The sequence below is a fragment of the Elaeis guineensis genome, chromosome 5 (genome assembly GCF_000442705.2).
Source record: "Elaeis guineensis isolate ETL-2024a chromosome 5, EG11, whole genome shotgun sequence".
In the NCBI taxonomy this organism is placed as follows: Eukaryota; Viridiplantae; Streptophyta; class Magnoliopsida; order Arecales; family Arecaceae; genus Elaeis; species Elaeis guineensis.
The window spans coordinates 115,724,371-115,729,964 of NC_025997.2; positions in this window are offsets into that span (position 1 = coordinate 115,724,371).

Below are 5,594 nucleotides of genomic sequence, written 5' to 3' on the forward strand. Positions count from 1 at the left end.
ACCACTATAAATCTTATTTGTTTGTGGTGTGCTTACTTGCTCTCTATCTAAATTTTTTTATTTTCTTACATTCTTGTATCTCATTTTTGCACTTTGCTTAAATCACTTACTACATATAACTTGCTTATTATTACTTAATCCTTGTAGTTCTAAATTAACTTTAAAATTTTAAAAATCTAATTCACCCCCCTCCTCTTGGATTACATAGCTGGACAACAAGTGGTATCAGAGCTCGATGCTCTAGCCCTACTTTGATTTAACCATCATAGATCTGAAGATCTATGGCAACTCAAGTTGATGCTTCACTAACCGAGGGGCTGTCCACAAACCGACCTTCATTTTTTAATGGATCAAACTACATCTATTGGAAAGCTCAGATAAAAATTTTTATTTAAGCACTTGACTATGATATATGGAGTATTATAGTTAATAGACCATACACACCCACTAAGATAATTGATGGTATAGAATCAACCAAATCCGAAAGAGAATGGGATGAGGTTGACAAGAAAATGGCTCAACTCAATGTTAAAACCATGAATATTTTATATTGTGCTTTAGATGCTAATGAATTTAATCACATTTCAACATGCATGTCGGCTAAAAAAATATGAGATAGGTTAGAAGTAACACATGAAGGCACTAATCAAGTTAAAGAATAAAAAATTAACATGCTTGTGCACAAATATGATCTGTTTAAAATAGAGCATGATGAATTAATAACTGAAATATTTACTCATTTTATGAATATTATTAATGATCTAAAAAATTTTGGTAAGTCTTATTCTAACAGCGATCTTGTGAGAAAAATTTTTAGATCTTTACCAAGGACTTGAGAGGTCAAAGTGACCGTAATTCAAGAAGCCAAAGATCTAAATATTTTATCCTTGGAGGAGCTTCTAGGATCGCTAATGACACACGAACTAAGCATTAAACAATATCAAGAAGAAGATGTCAAGAAGAAGAGGACAATCGCCCTCAAATTCACTGTTCAACTCGATGAGAAATCTGATGAAATAAAAAATAAAGAGCAAGATGAAGAAATAGTCCTCATCACTAGAAAGTTTAAAAGATTTTTGAAGAAAAAAAATAAGAGATGAGGAAGAGGCCACCTACAAAAGGAGAGCATAGCAAGGAAAAGAATAAGGAGCAGCCCTTTATTTGTTATGAATGTAAAAAGCCGAGGCACTTTAGGTCCGAATGTCCACAACTTAAGAAGGGCCCCAAGAAGTACAAGAAAAAAGCTATGGTAGCTACATGGAGTGATAGTGATGAGTCAAGCTTCGAAGAAGAAGATTCACATGAACAAGCCAATTTGTGCCTTATGACACATGAAAATAAGGTAAACGCTGAAACTCCTAATGACTTTACTTTTGAAAACTTCAAAAAGTATTTTATGATCTAATTGATGATCTAAAGAAGTTAGAGGTAAAGAACAAAGAATTGAAATCAAAAAATTAATATTTACTAAAAAAAATGATATTATTTCAAATAAAAAATTGATCTTGACATAAAAAAATCTAAACTTGAAAAATAAAATTGCTAAGTTAAAATCTATGATGAAAAAGTTCACTCTAAGTTCAAATAAACTTCAAATGATACTTGATAATCAAAAGATCGTTTATGATAAAGCCAGTCTTGGCTACAACCCTTTAAAGAAATAAAAATTTTTGAAAAATATCTTTGTGAACTCATCAAGCAACAAATTTTCAAATATTACTTGCTTTAAATGTGGTAAAGTAGGACATAAATTCTATACATGTTTCTCTAGCAAATCTAAAAATTCTAATGTGAAGAAAATATGGGTTCCAAAAAGAACCATTGTGACTAACCAAAAATGATCCAAGAAAATATGGGTACCTAAAGTCAAAACTTAATTTTTGTATGTAGGTGTGTCTTGCATTCCAAGGAACAAATCGAAAATAGTATCTTGATAGCGGGTGCTCAAGACACATGACCGATGATGAATCCCAATTCATCACACTTGATGCAAAAGATGGAGGGATGGTCACCTTTGGAGACAATAGCAAAGGAAAGATCATCGATATAGGTAACATTGGTATCACTCCCTCCAAGTATATTGAAAATATTTTATTAGTAGATGGTTTGAAACATAATCTATTAAGTATTAGTCAATTCTGTGACAAAGGATACAATATTATTTTTGAATCTTCATTATGCATAGTAACTAGTCCCAATGATGAAGGTATTAAATTTATTGGACATAGACATTATAATATTTATATGATAGATTTAAATAATCTTTTCAAGTTAAACATGCAATGTCTAGTAGCTTTGAATGCCAAAATTAATAAGACTAGTTGGCTTTGACACCATAGGCTTACACATATTAGCATGCATTCACTTTCAAAACTTATTAAAAAAAAATCAGTTATTGATTTACCTAAATTAAATTTTGAAAAGGATAGAATTTGTGATGCATGCCAACTAGGTAAACAAATAAAAGTCTCATTCAAATCTAAAAATATTATTTCAACTTCTAGGCCATTAGAATTATTGTATATAGATTTATTTGGATCCACTAGAACTACTAGTTTAGGTGAAAAATGATATAATTTTATAATTATTGATAATTTCTTTCGTTTTACATAGATTTTCTTTTTGGTACATAAGGATGAAACTTTTCATGTGTTCTCAAAATTTTATCGAATAGTTACTGATGAAAAAGGTTTTTCAATTCAAAATATTCGAAGTGATCATGAAACCGAATTTGAAAATCAAGATTTTGAAAAATTTTATGATGAAAAAGGCATTGACTACAATTTTTCAGCACCTAGGACACTCCAACAAAATAGGATAGTAGAAAGAAAAAATAAAATTTTTGAAGAAATAGCCCGTACCATGCTATGTAAAAGCAACCTCCCAAGATATTTTTGGACGGAAGCAATTAACATGGCATGTTATATTTTAAACCGTACTTTAATTAGACCAATTCTAAAGAAAACACCCTATGAGCTTTGGAAAGGAAGAAAACCAAACATCATATTTTTTCTTGTTTTTGGTTGCCGATGTTTTGTTTTGAGCAATGGTAAAGAGAGATTAGAAAATTTTGATACAAAATTTGATGAAGCTATTTTTCTTGATTACTCCTCTTCTAGCAAAGCTTTTAGAGTTTTCAACAAAAAAATTTTAGTAGTAGAGGAGTCAATACATATTATTTTTGATGAGACTAATGATCTTCCTTCAAGAAAGAGTAAAGATATTGATGATGCATATCCTCTTATAGAAGGGATGAAGGAGCTCACCCTAAAAGACTCAACAGTTCAAAATGAAGAAGAACATGAAAACAAACAAGAGGATGAAGGTGTAGAACAATAAGAACAACCTCAAGGTACAAATGATCTACTCAAAGAATGGAGGTATGATCTCGATCACCCCAAAGAATTAATCATTGGTGATCCTACACATGGAGTAAGAACTCATTCTTCACTTAGAGATGTATATAATCATTTTGCATTTGTTTCTCATTTTGAACCTAAAATCATAGATGAAGTTGAAAAGATTATAATTGGATAAATACAATGCAAAAGAAACTTAATCAATTGGAAAGAAATAATGTATGGACTTTAGTATCAAGACCTAAAAATTATCTAGTAATTGGCACAAAATGGGTATATAGAAATAAATTGGATGAACATGAAAATGTAATTAAAATAAAACAAGATTGGTTACAAAAGATTATAATCAAGAAGAGAAAATTGATTTTGATGAGATCTTTGCACCTGTTGCTAGATTAGAAGTAATTAGGCTTTTACTTGCATATGCATGCTTTATGAATTTTAAGTTATTCCAAATGGATGTCAAAAGTGCTTTTCTAAATAATTATATTGCTGAAGAAGTATATGTAGAACAACCCCATGATTTTGAAAATCATACTTTTTTTAATCATGTTTTCAAATTAAATAAAGTATTATATGGTTTAAAACAAGCACCTAGGACTTAATATGAAAGGTTAAGTAAATTTTTGCTTAATAATAATTTTTCAAAAAAAATGTGGATACAATCCTTTTCATTAAAAGAAATCATGATGATATCTTAATTATACAAATATAGGTTGATGACACTATATTTGGGTCTACTAATGAAACTCTTTGTCAAAATTTTGCTAAGCTCATGCAGGAGGAGTTTGAGATAAGCATGATGGGAGAACTTACATTCTTCCTCGGACTCCAAATCAAATAAACAAAAGAAGGGATCTCCATCACCCAAAGCAAGTACACAAGAGAACTATTCAAAAAATTTGAAATGGAGGGCTCCAAAGCAGTTGGTACCCTCATGAGCCCATCATGTAAGCTTGATAAGGATGAAGGAGGTAAAAATATAGACTCAAAACTTTATAGAAGGATGATTGGTTCCTTATTGTATTTAACTGCTAGTAGACCAGATATTATATTTAGTGTTTGTCTATGTGCTCACTTTCAATCAAATTCAAAAGAATCACATTTAAATGCAGTTAAAATAATTTTTAAATATTTAAAAGGTACATAAACTCTAAGATTATGATATTCTAAATACTCATCAATTGACTTAATAGGATATTCAGATATCGATTTTACTGGATGTAGATTAGATAGAAAATGTACTAGTAAAACTTGTCAATTTTTAGGAGTTAACTTAATCTCTTAGTTTAGCAAGAAGCAAAATTTGATTGTACTGTCTATGGCGAGGCCGAATACATTATAGTCGAAAGTTGCTGTGCTCAAATCTTGTGGATTAAGCAATAACTTGAGGACTTTGGCATCAAACTCAATGAAACTCTCATAAGATGTGATAACACTAGTACTATTAATCTAACTTAAAATCCAATTCAGCACTCTAGATCAAAGTATATTGAAATTAGACATCATTTCATAAGAGAATATATCCAAAACAATGATATAATTTTTGATTATATATGTACTGAAAAATAATTGGCTAATATCTTTACCAAGGACTTAAGTGAAGATAGATTTTATGAAATTAGGAGAGAATAAGAATCTTTGATTCATCAACTTAAGTATCTTTTGATTCTAAATTTTTTTTGCCAAAAATTATTGAATCAAAATTTTTGAGCTCAATCTCTTTCTCCTTTCTTAAAAGCTCAAAACTATCTTTCATATGATCAATCTCTTAAATAGACACCCTTCTCTCAAGTTTCAAATTTTTTTGAAATTTTTTCATCATTTTTTTAATTTTTTTAGCTATGAGTCAACCCCAGGGTCGATCCTAGGATAAACTTATAATTTTATTAAAACCATCGGGCACTCTGTTTTATTGAAAAATCTTGTTAGTTAAGAGGCCGACCCTTTATCTTTCGTCTTCCTCTTCCCATCGAACAAAAATTCCTCCCTCTCCTCTCTCTCAACCGAAAAATTCTCTTAAAATTTTCTTCCCACCGGTTTTTCCCTTCAAATAGTCCTTTTAGGAACTAAATCTTTTTTCTTTTTCTTCTTCATTTGGATGGATCAAGCTTACCCTAGCTTCAAACTCTCTTTTCCAAACCGACGGTCTATCTCTCCAAAATTTTTATTTTTTCTCTAAAATCTTTCCACTCTACCTCTCATTAGGTCTCCTAAGCTATTTGTAAGTCTCTC